This window comes from Cynocephalus volans, chromosome 4, assembly GCF_027409185.1.
Source record: "Cynocephalus volans isolate mCynVol1 chromosome 4, mCynVol1.pri, whole genome shotgun sequence".
In the NCBI taxonomy this organism is placed as follows: domain Eukaryota; kingdom Metazoa; phylum Chordata; class Mammalia; order Dermoptera; family Cynocephalidae; genus Cynocephalus; species Cynocephalus volans.
In genome coordinates this window covers 96,638,061-96,651,615 of record NC_084463.1, presented here as the reverse complement: position 1 = coordinate 96,651,615, position 13,555 = coordinate 96,638,061, and the positions used below count along the sequence as shown (strand labels likewise).

General features: G+C 38.8%; 1 protein-coding gene across 2 annotated transcripts in view; it reads right to left on the bottom strand.

Annotated features, from left to right (window-relative positions):
* The window catches only part of GAB2 (GRB2 associated binding protein 2), a 168,708-nt gene that overhangs the window by 10,896 nt on the left and 144,257 nt on the right, over window positions 1-13,555 (bottom strand). The window lies entirely within an intron of this gene.

The window sequence follows — 13,555 nt, the reverse complement described above, 5'->3', positions numbered from 1 at the left end:
GGAAGGCAAGCTGGGATGTTGGAAGCCCCATGAAGCCAGCTGGTGTGGAAAAACACACAGGCTGAGGAGTCTAGCAGACTTGAAGTTTATCTATGATCTGCCATTTACTAGCTATGTGACCTTGAACAAGGCACTTTCTGAACTTCAGTTTTTACATCTGCAAAATGGTGATTAAAAACAAACTTTCCAAGTTTTTTAGAAATCAGACTCCTGTATAACTAGTATATAATGTTCAATCAACGTTAGCCTTTACCCGCCCACCCCTGACTCCCTCTGCAATAGCTGTGATTAGCAGGGGTCGGTCTTAGCACCCCCCACCCCAAATAGATATCAACAAGCCGGTTGTACTGCCCACTTGTTTATTGTTTTAAGTAGCACAGAATGAATACAAAGTCTGTGAGATAGTGGAAAGAACCCTTCAGTTGGTGTCAGACAAAAGAAAGTGAGTCATTTTATCTGTCTGGGTCTCAGTTTTCCCACTGTAAAATAAAACAGCTCATGGGTCTGGATATTGTTAAGTTATAAAGAATTATTCAAACATAAGATGTGGATTTATTTTTTACCATGTACTATAATTTGTTGGGAGGCATTTAGAGGGGGAAAATCTCTTTCCAAGAATCTAAAAATCTATAGGGAAAATAGTTTCCTGTTTGGGAACTATAGTCAGGATAGAAAAGGGTTTGCTTTTTTAAAAAAATTATTTTATTTATCTTTATTTTGTTGGCTGGCCGGTAAGGGGACCTCAACTTGTGAGCTTGGTGTTATAAGGTGTGCTCTAACCAACTGAGCTAACCAGCCAGCCTCTTGATTTTTTTTTTTTTTTTTTAAATTTTAGGTTTTGGGAAATAACGTAAGCAGTTAAAAGAGAGGAGCAGTAAAAGAAGCAGCTTTGTGTTAGGTTCCACTACTACTACTTATATGCTCTGTGAGCTTCACCGGTTCCCCGTCTCCCAAGTGTGATCCAATGGATTTCAGTGATTTCTAAGGATCCATCTGGCTCTGAAGCTCTTTAAGTCTTTGGCTTTATAAGAGTGGTTTTCAAATTGGATTCTTTGTTCTGTGTAGGTGCTTTGGGAAATTGGAAGGTGAGTTTCTGAGCAAGTAGGGATCCAGGTCTGCTTTTCTATCTTTTTTTTTTTTTTTTTTTTTTGTCATTTTCGTGACCGGTACTCAGCCAGTGAGTGCACTGGCCTTTCCTATATAGGATCTGAACCCGCGGCGGGAGCGTCGCCGCGCTCCCAGCACCGCACTCTCCCGAGTGCGCCACGGGCTCAGCCCCTGCTTTTCTATCTTTAAAAAACATATTATGATTCTTCACAGGAACAAGACAAGGATGCCCATTCTCACCATTCCCATTTAATATAGTATTGAAAATACTAGCCAGAGCAATCAATCAAGAGAAAGAAATAAAGGGCATTCAGATTGGAAAAGATGAAGTCAAACTATCCTGTTTGCAGATGACATGATCCTATGTATAGAAAAATCTAAAGACTCTACCAAAAAGCTCTTACAGCTGACAAACAATTTCAATAATGTTGCAGGATACAAAATCAACATGCAAAGATCAGTAGCGTTTTTATACTCCAATAACGAACTAGCAGAAAATGGAATCAAGAAAGCAAGCCCATTTATAATTGTCACCAAAAAATAAAATACCTAGGAATCAATTTAACCAAGGAGATGAAAGATCTCTACAATGAAACTATAAAACACTACTGAAAGAAATTATAAAAAACACAAAAGTGTGGAAAGACATTCCATGCTCTTGGATTAGAAGAATTAACATTGTGAAAATGTCCATACTACTCAGAGCTATCTACAGACTCAATGCAATCCCCATCAAAATACCAATGATGCTTTTCACAGTAATAGAAAAAACAATCCTAACATTCATATGGAACAGCGAAAGACCATGAATAGCCAAAGCAATTCTGAGCAAAATAAATAAATAAATAAAGCTGGATGCATAACACTACCCAACTTCAAATTATACCACAAAGCTATAGTGACTAAAACAGCATGGTACTAGCATAAAAAGACACTTGGACCAATGGAACAGAATAGAGAACCTGGAAATCAACTCACATACTTATAGCCAACTGATCTTTGACAAAGGTAACAAGAACATACATCGGGGAAAAGACTGCCTCTTCAATAAATGTTATTGGGAAAACTGGACATCCATATGCAGAAGAGTAAAACTAAACCCATACCTCTAGCCATATACCAAAATCAACTCAAGATGGATTAAAGATTTAAGTATAAGACCCAAAAGTATAAAACTACTAAAAGAGAACATATGGGAACCACTCCAAGAAGTAGGAGGGTGAAGACTTTATGAGTAAGACCCCAAAAGCACAAGCAACAAAAGGAAAAACAAATGGGATTATACCAAACTAAAAAGCTTCTCCACAGCAAAGGAAACAATCAGCAGAGCAGAAAGGCAACCTACAGAATGGGAGAAAATATTTGCAAACTATATATCCAGCAAGGGATTAATATCCAGAATATTCAAGTAACTCAAACAACTTCACAGTAAAAAAAACAAAGAATCCAACTAAAAAATGGACAAAGGAGCTGAATAGACATTTTTCAAAGGAAGACACACAAATGGCCAACAGGTACATGAAAAAATGCTCCACATCACTAATCATCAGGGAAATGCAAATCAAAACCACACTGAGATATCATCTCACCCCAGTTAGATGAGCCATTATTAAAAAGACTGAGAATGACAAATGCTGCTGAGGGTGTGGAGATAGAAGAACTCTTCCACACTGTTGGTGGGACTGTAAAATAGTATAGCCATTATGGAAAACAGCATGGAGGTTTCTCAAACAACTACAGACAGAACTACTATATGATCCAGCAATCCCACTTCTGTGTATACCCAAAGGAATGGAAATCATGTCGAAGGGATACCTGCAATCCCATGTTCATTGAAGCTCTATTTACAATAGCCAAGTTATGGAACCAACCTAAATGCCCATCGACAGACAACTGAATAAGGAAAATGTGGTATATATACACAATGGAATACTACTCAGCCATAAAAAAGAATGAAATTCCACCATTTACAGCAACATGGATGAGACTGGAGAAAATTGTGTTGAGTGAAATAAGCCAGACACAGAAAGAGAAATACCACATATCCTCACTCATAAGTGGAAGGAAGGAGGGAAAGAAAGAAGGGGGGGAGATGTAGGGGTAGTGAGTGAGTGCACGATAACATGTTGAACTTTCAGGATGAGAGAACAAATCTACGGTTACTAGAGGTGAGAAAGGGAGAGGGAGAGGCGGGTTAGGGAGAAATTGAGTAAGGAGCATAAAGAATAATTACGATTTTTAATAACGAATATGCTAATAATGATTTGATCATCACATATTGTACACAAATGATAGTCAACACTGTACCCCCAAAATATGTATAGTCAATTATTCTTCAATAAAAAATGACTGATGGGTTTATCAATTTTCTTCAGGAATTTTTTAAACAATAAATAAAATACATTATGATTCCTCATAGGATTTTATTTGAGGGAAAAAAGTAATAATCCTTTATAGCAGTGATTCTCAGCCTTTTGGAAGCTCTGGAGTCTTTAAGAATCTGATAAAAAATCTCTTGGAGCTTCTCATAAGAATAAGGCAAATCTCATATACATAAAAACTTACATGCTATTTCTGGGGGGTCATAACCCTCTAAGGCCCATCAGTGAATCTTCTGCTCTCTCGGGTCATGGAGAGCTTGTTATTCATAGATGTGGCCACCAGATGGTGGTAGAAAACAAGGCCCAGAAGCTCAGAAAGAGGAAGGGGAAACAGGTGCGTAGGCCAGGCTCCATCTAAGGTAAACTTGCACCTTGACGACTGGGAATTCCATTTCAGGCTTCTTACTTCAAACTGTCAAGCTCCTACTCCTCTATTTATCCTTCAAACTGAGCTCCACTGGCACAATTTTAAAAGCTGTCTCTTACATCTTCTACCTCCAAGCATTATCAATCACTAGCTTAATTCTGTTCTTGGAGCAGGTGGCAACTGTTATCCATATTATGTCCCGTTGTTACTTGTCTCCTCCACCAGACTGTGATTTCCTTGAGGACAGAAAGGAAATCATATTCATTTTTCTCTCATCAGCACCTGGATTAGCACTTGTGACATAGTAAATAACAAATGTTTGTTGAATGAACAAGCAAATAAATGTGTAAGTAAACAAATGAATAAAGAAATGTATGGTGCTGCCATCCCTTTTCCTGAACTTGGCCCAAACCCTTTGGATCAGCAGATGGAAACCTTTCCTCTTTAGAACCCACCAGCTATGTCCCAACTTCTCTTTGCTCCAGCATCCTTCTCTCTAGCTCACAGAACTGCTTACTCATCCCTAAACATGTCCCACATAGTCTTAACTCCAGCCCTGGGCTTGCAGTACTCACTTCTCTCTGGGATGGTTTTTTGATGCATCACAATTTTTCATAAGTCCAAAAGAAGCCTTTTCGCTTCACAAAGTTATTGTAGGTCCCTAATTCTCCTTTCCACTTTAATCACTACTTCCTCTATGCTCCCATAGCACTGTGCGTCCCTCATAACACTCACTTTACTTTGCCTTGTGTTAGTTATTTGGTTCTGTGTCTTTCCACTTCTACCAGAAGGCAGAGGGCCATATCCTGTACCCTGGCATATTGCCTGCCATAGGGTAGATTACACAGATGCATGTCAAGGGGAACTGATTAATTCAATAATCAGGTAAGAGAAGTTGAACAAGGGAATGTATTTGCCCAAAGTTACATACTCAGATGGTAGGAGAACTTGTTCTAGCATCCAGTTCTCTGGATCCCCTGCTACAGTGTGCTCCCTTTGCGCGAGAATCAAGAGGGGAAATTCTGAATACAGTTGTCATTTAGTATCCACAGGGGATTGGTTCCAGGACTCCCTGCAGATACCAAAATCCATGGATGCTCAAGCCCTTATATGAAATGGTACAGCTGCTCTCTCTGCTTCCACCATCTTGCAATATGAGACCCCTGGGTCACTGTCACCACCACTAGATGGACTTTGGACTTCCCAGCCTCAGAAACTGTGAAAAGAAGTGAGGACAGTAAAGTCCCCAGTTCAGCTCCTGTGGGGTTATGCAGACAAGAGAGGCCGTTCTTTACATACTAGCTGATTATTTGTGGTTCCTCCTCTGTTGAGGCAATGAAGTGTGGGACCACAAGCATTCCCAGATGATTCAAATCTCATCGACATCATTAAATGGCTTCATGGTTCTCTTTCTTATACAGGTGAACAGGCAGGTGGAGCAGAGAGCTGCACGTTTCGTTTTTATCAAGCATCACCTGATTCCAAATGCAGCCACCGAAAGAAACAACATCCTTTGGCCAGCTTCCCTGAGGACAGGGCAAGAGATTGAGAGTCAGGTGACAAAGGGGAAAGGAGGCCTGTCCCAGCCCTCTGCCCCACCCAGCACCTGCTCCCAGGCTCCAGCTGGAGAGAATTCAGCTCAGAGTCTTCCACAGCAGCACTGGCAAAGGTGGAAGCCCATGATGGCAGAGGAACATCCAGGACGGACATTTGCAGGAGAGAAAGTGTAACCAACCTTCCAATTACCTGTCTGTGCAAGAGAATACTGCATCTGGAGAGAGGGTGTTGGTGGGGGGATCCTACATCTATTCGGCAATTGGGTATACAGTATATAGAAAAAGGTCTGGGAAGACACAAACCAAAATGTTTAAGTGCTTATTTTGGAGGATAAAGTTATTGGTGATATTTACTGTCATATCAGATAAAAATAGAACTGTTTTTTGTTTTTGCAGCTGGTTGGTACAGGGATCAAACCCTGGACCTTGATGTTAGCAGCACTGCACTCTAATCAACTGAGCTAACCAGCCAGCCCCAAATAGAACTGTTTCTATGTTTAAAAGATGGATGCCAGGTTTACTACTCAGATAAAAAAATAACACAATATTATATTTTAGTGTTTGCACTCAAAATATAACCATTGTGAACACTTCTGTTCAACCGTTCCTTCTTTTAGCTCTGTCCAGGAGAACATTTTTCTGCATCAGAATTGTCAAAAATTTTATTGAGGGTTTTGTTTTTTGTTTTTGGCTGCTGGCCAGTACAGGAATCCAAATGGTGGGAGGGAGCTGATTATTGAAATTTTTTAATGCCAGTCTTAAAGACAGAGAATTCACGGCATTAATTGGTATCCATTGCAAACATAATGTTATGCTAAGAAACTACAAATAAAATGGATATGTATTTATACTCTTCAGCTACTGCAACCAAAAAGAGACTCAGTTCATGTAATATACATAAAAATGTAAGATCCAAAATCAAATTTCCATCAATCTCAACAGAAATGCTGTGTACCTTTGGAAGGCAGGAAGTCTTATGCACCCCCATGAGCAAAGTGTCCTTTGGGTGCAGTTTTAAGGAGACCCAGGAGGCCCAGTTGCTCCTAATCCCTGCAGGCTCTGGAGACCACTGCCCTAGAATGGGCAGGAGCAAGGCACTGTCACCTAAAATGCCGCCATGACAGGCAACTTAGATGAGTGAAGCAGGTGGGATATAGGATGGTGACCAAATCGTTTATCCTCCAATTGCAAACATTTTTAACTGTGAAAAGAGGGTGCTCTTACTAATTGCACGGGGACAACTGGTATAAACCGGGACCATCTAGGCAAATCAGGATGTATGAGTCCCCTCATATAAGGCATTCAGAATGATGGGACATCTAGCTCCAACTAGACAGTGCATCCTTATCTAGAGGCAGTGAGACAAATATTTTTCAAAATCAGGGTCAAACCATACACACATCCCCTCCAGCCACTGCTTTACAATATTTGAAAGCAAATTCACCCTCCATAGTTCCCCAAGAGAATCAGAGCAGGGCATCTAGGCACATGTTTCTTTTAGGTGTGCTGCAGAAGCTTAGCAACCGACATGTCTCTCTCTCTCTCCTGTTATGTTTAAAACCAGAAATACCTGAAATGGCAAAAATAAGACATGATTGGGGAAATTGTGGTCCATTCCTATTAGCTTTTCTTTTCTTTTCTTTCCCCTTTTTTTCTTTATTATTTGTTTTTCATATTAGCTTTTACAAATAATGTCCTTAAAGATTTTTCAGTGTGATGGGCAAAAAATCTCATGATATAATGGTAAATGCAATAGCCAAGAGTTGGAACCAGCCCAAATGTCCATCATCAGATGAGTGGATACGGAAAATGTGGTACACCTACACAATGGAATACTACTCAGCTATAAAAACGAATGAAATACTGCCATTTGCAACAACATGGATGGTCCTTGAGAGAATTATATTAAGTGAAACAAGTCAGGCACAGAAAGAGAAATACCACATGTTCTCACTTATTGGTGGGAGCTAAAAATTAATATATAAATTCACACACACACACACACACACACACACACACACACACACACACACACACACACACACACACACACACACAAAAACACCGGGGTGGGGGAAGAAGATATAACAACCACAATTACTTGAAGTTGATATGACAAGCAAACAGAAAGGACATTGTTGGGGGAGAGGGAGGAGGGAGGGAGGTTTTGGTGATGGGCAACAATAATCAGCCACAATGTATATCGACACAATAAAATTAAAAAAAAAAAAATCACATGACAAAATGACATATATGACATATATAACATAATATTATATATCAGTGAAAGCAGAAAAGAGATTAAAAAGATATTAAAGTGTAATTTGCCTCTGGGAGATGAAGTGAGGAATGATTTTTATCTTTTTTTCTAAATTTTCCTTAAGTTTTTTTTTTTTTTTAAAGGAAGCATACATTATGTGCATAATCAGAAAAAAGCACTATATACTACAGTACTTCAAAGGGTTCATGGAAAAATAGAATTAAAAGACAATTCTATTCTTCATATTATCTTTTAATTCTATTTTTCCATGAACTTTTTGAAGTACCCTCATATGTATATGAAAGCTGAATATACATATGTATGTATATATGTATACATCCAGCACTATTCCATCTGGCCAGAGAATCCCATGTCATCTTCTTACAATGGGCCTTGGGTGGAAGCCCATGTCAGGATCATGGAGGAGCCAAAAAGAATTATCAAAAAATATCTGCTCTCTAAATTTTCTGCATAACCTAGTGCAAGGAAGGAAAGGGGACAGAATCTTGGTACCATATTGGCAGGAGTGACTGTACACATACTTGCAGTGAAAAGCTCTCATTATTATGTTATTTTTTAAAACGGGGCTTTCTTGTCCTTAATGTTTTATAAATAGTCCCCCTCCCTGCCCCTTCCTACCTCCTCCCCCCTGCCAAAAAAGAGACATTTGCTGTTGTTTGTGTTAATGGCAATTCTGCTGGTAAGGCTGGATCCCATCACTTGGCCACAAAGGGGAAGCCATTCCAGACCTCTGTACCCTGTGGTTCCATGGGCTGGCGACATGCATAGGAGAGCAGTTAGCACACAGTCCAGGAAGAGAACCTAACTAAGTACTATTCAAAACAAACCACAGAGACCCAGTTTCATCCCATCATGAGCTTGGCAAATCACTCAGCAGTTACTGAAGTCTCACTATGTGCATGGCTCTATGCTAGGCTCTCTGGGGATAGGATTTAAATAGACATGTTTCGGAGGAACTCACAGTCTAATTGAAGAGAGAGAACCTGAACATATAAAAAGGTAACAACAAATTTGCTCAGTAATAAGCTATCCTCTGTTTAGCTACTAGCTTGATTATATTTTTAAAAAATCATGAGGCAGACAGGCTGGCAAAGTTGCTGTGTTCTCTTTGGATTCAAACAGCAATATATTTTATTTTAATACGTTCATTTATGCATGTTGTACTTCATTAGAAAAGGCTTTGAGATAGTATACCAGCATTTCTATTTTTTTTGTTTGCTTTCCTTTATTGAATTTATAAATTTACTGTATACTGTGATAAGATGTTTAAAATAATGAAATCAGAAAAAAAGGAAAACAAAAATAGAAGAGGCGGCGGCCAGTGGGAAACTAATGCACAGAATGCCTGCTGTAAGGTCCTTCAGAGTCACAGATGTTGGGAGGGAAACTCAGCTGGGAGCTTCCTAGTGGCTAGCAGGGATCCTAAATAGAAGATCACTTGATAGCTGATTCAGTGAAGAGAGGACCATGAAGCACCCTTGCTTTATTGGCTCTAATTGTTTTAAAACATTTTCCACAGAGCACTGAAAGCTCATCCAAAGTCCAATAAATGCCATGTGTAGACACAAACTCCTGGGGTGGCTGCAGAGGACAGAGACACATCCAGGCTGCCAAATTCACTGTTGCTACCTTCTGAAAAAGCTTGAAGTTAAAGCTAGGCACAGAACAGTGCCCAGAGAACACCAAATTAGGGTGGTGTGGGGAAAATAGGATAATTTAGTCAGGCTCCCTGGACATTTCTTGTAAACAAGCTATTTGTAACTGGAGTTAGTGTGCATGTACACCAATGTATCTTTCTAGTTTGTTGCTATTGTGAGCTCTGCAGTTAGTGAAGCAGAGCTGGCCAGCAGAGCTGCATCTAAAAATAGAGCATGTTTACTCTGCTGGCAGCTGCTCAGTTTCAGTTTTTCTTTGGACTTTGCCCGTAGCAATTGAGTTTCTGAGTTTCTCTGTGGACTGCTTAGCTCATAGTGTTGTGTGTGCTGAATAAAGACTATTCCTTCTTCAAAAAAAAAAAAAAAAAAAAGAAATGGTACAGTACTTGCATACAACCTAGGCACATCCTCCTGTATATTTTAAATCATGTCTAGGTTACTCACAATACCTAATACAATGTAAATGCTATGTAAACAGTTGTTATCCTGTGTATTTTGTGTTATTTTTTACTGTTGTACTGTTATTTTTTATTTTATTTTTTTCTCCAAATATTTTCAATCTGCAGTTGGCTGAACCTGTGGATATGGAATCCACAGATACAGAGGGCTGGTTGTCCTCAGAAGTCCTGTGGCCTTTACTGCTTTCATGTAAACGTTACTTGAGGCTTATGTTACCATGATGTTCTGAGTTGTGAGATGGATACCTGGAAGTGGTAGATTTGGAGAGAGGCTTCTCTTCCAGTGCTGTAGGCTGACAGGAGCCTCGTAAAATAAGCAAGATATTGTGCCAGTCACATCACATGTGTTGTCACTTTAAATCCTCCTATTACCCTTGTGTATCAGACAGGAAAACAGTAAATGGCAGAGTTGGTGAAGGAAGATACTCAAACACAACTGTGTGGGAGACCTCCCTGGAGGCAGAAAGAAGTTTGGGAGAAAAGACTCCCTCAGCCAGTAATTTAATGCTCTTTTCCTACCCACTCCTGGCTGTTGGCTGCTGTAGAGGTTGTTGGTGGGTGGGGCTATCACACCACCTCTTGCATATGTTTTGGTCTTAATATCAACCCCCAAACACTCCTTGGCTTTTTAGAAATGGTTTCCTAAGCCAAACCCAGCTGCAACTAGGCAAGCTGCTGTCACCACCCAGGGCCCCAGCCAAGGGCCTAAGGCATGGATTCTTGAATAATTGAGAATTGTTTTATTGATAAAACACAATTTTATAACTGTATTAATCCATTTCTGTTGCTTATAATGAAATACTCAGAACCCAGCTGCAACTAGGCAAGCTGCCACCACTGCCCTGCCAGGGTCCTGAGGCATGGAGCCAGGGGAAGCCGAACCCAACCACAATCAGGTAAAGAGCACACCAAAACACCATTTCCACATGGGTATCCCACCATAGCCACTGCAATTGCCATGGCAGCTGCAAAAGTGGCTAGTCTCTATAGCAGCAGTCACAGCCACCATGCAGATGGCACAACAGACTCTCAAATGCATTGACACAAAAAGAGGCACCAGTGGAGAAAAAAAATAAATAAAAAAAAAGAGGAGGTCCTCTCTCTCCACAAAGCACACTCCAGAGTTAATAGAGGAAGCACCTGCTTTATGAAAATAAGGGGGGACTTGATCACTCCTGTCACAGTACTGGGCAGATCATCTAGGCAACAAACCAAAAGAGGAACAGTTAATCTATCAGATGGAAAGAACAAATCTATGGTTGTTAGAGGGGGTAGGGGTAGGGGGGACATTGGATAACGGGCATAAAGAATAAGTATGATTGGTAATAAAGAATATGCTAATAAAAAAATAAGAAATAGTTTCCTAGTTTTTCTAGCCACTTAACTTTGCACTTGTTCTTTTGCATATTTTCATATAATTTTATGTTCCCTACTACACCATTATTTTTTGCTCTTTTCTACCCTACTAGACTCTAAGTACCTTAACAATGAAGGGCCCAGTTTGTTTTTTAATGGGTATGTTCCCATTTAAGGGAAACTTAATGTGATGCTTGTAAGTAGATTAACTACTGTAGCTCTGTAGCTCTCACTGGCAATCTGAAGAGTTTATCTGGACCATCCTCCTACATTCTGTGAGGGAAGAAAACTCAGAAAACTCTGTATCATACTCCTTAAGAGTTGAGGTGATCTTTGCATATCACACCCTTCTGGCTGCAATTTTGAGCCTGCCTTCTCTCTGTGGTTACAGAGCAAAGCTTTATATACGAAACTAAAAGTTGTATATTCTGTCTTTGGTCAATCAAAGTCACATGGTCAATGAGTCAGGAAAGCCATGGAAAAGATTAATCACAGGTAAATTCTCCATTGACATTTCTGATTTAACCTTTTCCTACCATCTTTCTATAGAATATTGCTGCAGGGTCAATGATGCCTTCACTTTGGAATCTCATTACGTGAAATTCTGCTTCCCACAACCCTCAGCAGAATTACGGCTTTTCAGGGCATGTGACTTGCCTCAATGTATCATGTGTAACAGGTTTAACAGCCTCCATGAAATAAGAACACAGACACTGGCCAGAATCTGGAATGAGGCCCCAAAGGCTGGAGGGTGAAAATAAATCCAGTGAAATTAATTTGTCCTCAAAGACAAAAAGAACTCTGCTGTCTTGACACTGCCAGTTCAAAACTCCTTCCATCGGCAACGGATATTTTGAATAGTTACTTAGTTTAGCTCAGCAGAAGACCTGGATTTTTGAGAACTGAAGTTATTATAACAGAAATACATATTATCTAGTACTCAAAGGAAGGATAGGGGCTATTACTGCAGTAAAATTAATGATAAATGATTCATAGTTTTATCTCTAAGGTGCTTAATTTATCGTAGCCTTATACCAGTTCACCCCATAAATGAAAAAAGGAATAGATAGAAGGCTGGTATTCTTAGCCCTAGTAAATACTATTTTTCTATATTAATCTAATCAGACACATTTATGTCTAATCTGTTAGGCAGAGATGGAGGAGTTAATTCTCTCTAAAGTAACCTTATAGGATTATTCTGAAGATTATATGAAGTAGCTAATGTAAAAGTGCTTTGTAAACTGCAAAGCATCATTCATTCCTTTTTTCGAGAGCCCCTAGTATGTAATATGGATGTCAGAGGCAGTGCAGGATTAAAGCCCATCCATACACTTGCCAAAACTTGACATTGTTAGTCTTTTTTATTTTAGCCATTCCAGTGGGAATGAAGCAGAATCTTACTGAGGTTTTTATTTGCATTTCCTAGATGATTGAGCATCTATCTGTTCATATGCTTGTTGACCATTCCTATATATTTATTTGTGTTATGTATCTGTTCAAATCTTTAGCCCATTTTAAAAAATGGGTTGCTTATATTCTTATTGAGTTGTAAACATTCTTTATATACTCTAGAAACAAATCCCTTATCAGATATGCGTGTTTTGAGTATTTCTCACATTTTGTGACTTTCTATTTTGTTATCTTCATGGGGTCTTTTAAAGAGCAAAAATTTTAATTTTGATGAAGTCTACATTATAAATTTTTTCTTTTATGATTCCTGCTTTTTGTGTCCTATATAAAAATCTTTGCTTGCCCCAATATCGCAGAGATGTTTTCTTTTAGAAGTTTCATAGTATTAGATTTTACATTTAGGTGTCTGTTACACTTGGCTTAATTTTTGAGTATTGTGATATGAAGTAAGGACTGATATTCTTTTTTAATTTTTTCCTACATGGATATCCAGCTGTTCCACCATCATTTGTTGAAAAGACTTTCCTTTCTTTATTGGCACCTTTGTCAAAAAACATATATTTTACATATATAACATATTTTCCTGGATTTGCTACTCTGTTCTAGTGATCTATATATATCTATCATTTCACCAATATAACATTGTCTTGATTACCATAGTTTGATAGGAAGTCAAAATCAGGTAATATAAATTCTCTAACTTTATTATTGTTTTTTTAAAAATGACTTTGGCCGTTCTAGATTGTTTGCATTTTCCAAAAATTTTAGAATCAGCTCATCAATATCTATGAAGAAAGCTTGCTGAGATTTTTATTTAGATTGTGTTGACTCTATAGACTAATTTGGGAAGAATTGCTATTTTAATATTAGGTCTTCCAATTCATAACTATAGCATTTCACTCTCCACATTTAAGTCTTTAAATTCTTTCAGCAATGCTCAATATTTTTCAGTGAAGAGGATTTGCATGTCTGTTGTTAAATTTA